At 48.8% G+C, this 1710-nt stretch overlaps 1 long non-coding RNA gene across 1 annotated transcript in view; it reads right to left on the reverse strand.

Moving 5' to 3' along the window:
- Nucleotides 1-1182, reverse strand: part of LOC106724583 — a 7883-nt gene extending 6701 nt beyond the window's left edge. The window contains exon 1 of the long non-coding RNA XR_001360431.1: nucleotides 915-1182. This is a non-coding gene — a long non-coding RNA (uncharacterized LOC106724583). The remainder of the gene's footprint in view (nucleotides 1-914) is intronic.
- Nucleotides 1183-1710: the final 528 nt, after the last annotated feature.

Raw genomic sequence — 1710 nt, forward strand, 5'->3', positions numbered from 1 at the left:
CTCCCTTCCTCTCTGTAAAAAAAAAATCAATAAAATATATATTAAAGGAGGGGGTTTATAAGCACCCGAAGGTCACGTAGGTCACGCTCGGTGACACTGTGCACCGGGAAGGCTCTGTGAACGCTCCCAATCCTCAGCCCCACCTCACGGGCAACATGATCCATCTGTCATCTGACTAATGCTGGGGCGAAGCAATGTGGACACTTTAATCCCAGAGCTCAGTCATCTTGACTCTCACGACAGCGTCATGTTGTTAAACTTTCTTCCCTCACTTGCTCCTTTAGCCTTGCGTTTGGGGGATTTGCGGTCAGCAGAAAAGGCGCCCGTGTGCAGGCTGACACTTGTCTAGCTGCCTGTCTCCCACTGGGCCGCAATTCCTCTTTTCTTTTTTTTTAAAATATATGTTTTCATTGATTTCAGAGAGGAAGGGAGAGGGAGAGAGAGATAGAAACATCAATAATGAGAGAGAATCATTGATGGGGAGCCTCCTGCATGCCCCGCACTGGGGATCGAGCCCACAACCTGGGCATGTGGCCTGACCGGAATCGAACCGTTACCTCCTCGGTCAGAGGTCGATGCTCAACCACTGAGCCACACCGGCCGGGCCACCCAATTCCTCTTTTCAGCCAAGGGATAATTGTTCTCAAGTCACAGACTCATCAGGGTTTTATATGCGGTAGTACATGAAAAGGATCCGTACAGGGTAGGCCTCAATAAATGTAGGTTTCATTGCCCTTTAACCTGTTATTTTTCCGCTTGCTGAGAAAATATAACTTTCTGTGGGATAAGATAAGTAAGCAAGCAAGAATATCTAGTTTCTATTACCAAGTAACAAGTAATCCCAAATTTTAGCATCTTAAAACAATCAGTTTCTCATTCATGGTTTTGTGGGTCGGAAATTTGGGAAGGCTTACCTGGGCAGGTCTCGCTGGGGGTTTCCCAGGCAGTTGTTGGGTGGGGCTGCCATCATCTGAAAGCTCGACTGGGCTGGATGTCCAAGAAGACGCACTCACTCGGCTGGCAGCTGATACTGGTTGTCGGCTGGGCGGAGCCTGGGACTGTCAACTGGACCATCTACAGGTGCCTGTGCATCATGGAGGCGTTGAATTTCTTACGTGGGGGCTGACTTCCCCACCAGAGCAAGCATCTCAAGGGGCCAGGCCAAAGCTTCATGGCCTCTTAGACCTGGTTTTATTTTTATTTATTTTTAAAAATATATATTTTATTGATTTTTTCTTTATAGAGAAGAGGGGAGAGGGATAGAGAGTTAGAAACGTCAATGAGAGAAAAACATTGACCAGCTGCCTCCTGCACACCCCCTACTGGGGATGTGCCCGCAACCAAGGTACATGCCCTTGACCAGAATTGAACCTGGGACCTTTCAGTCCCCCTACTGGGGATGTGCCCGCAACCCAAGGTACATCCCTTGACCAGAATTGAACCTGGGACCTTTCAGTCTGCAGGCCGACACTCTATCCACTGAGCCAAACCGGTGAGGGCTAGACCTGGTTTTAGAAGTCACATAACATCACTTCTGCCCCACTCTATTTCTGGGAGCCTGCCCAGATCCGAGAGGGGACGTAGACCTACTTCTCCATGGAAGGAGTAGCTTCCATGTAGATTAGCAGGTGGGATGGAAGATACCGAGGCCATCTTGGGGAAATAGGACGTGACATCCCCCCTTCACAAGTTTGTATGTAAATTGGGGCT

Source organism: Myotis brandtii, unplaced genomic scaffold, assembly GCF_000412655.1.
Source record: "Myotis brandtii unplaced genomic scaffold, ASM41265v1 scaffold897, whole genome shotgun sequence".
In the NCBI taxonomy this organism is placed as follows: Eukaryota; Metazoa; Chordata; class Mammalia; order Chiroptera; family Vespertilionidae; genus Myotis; species Myotis brandtii.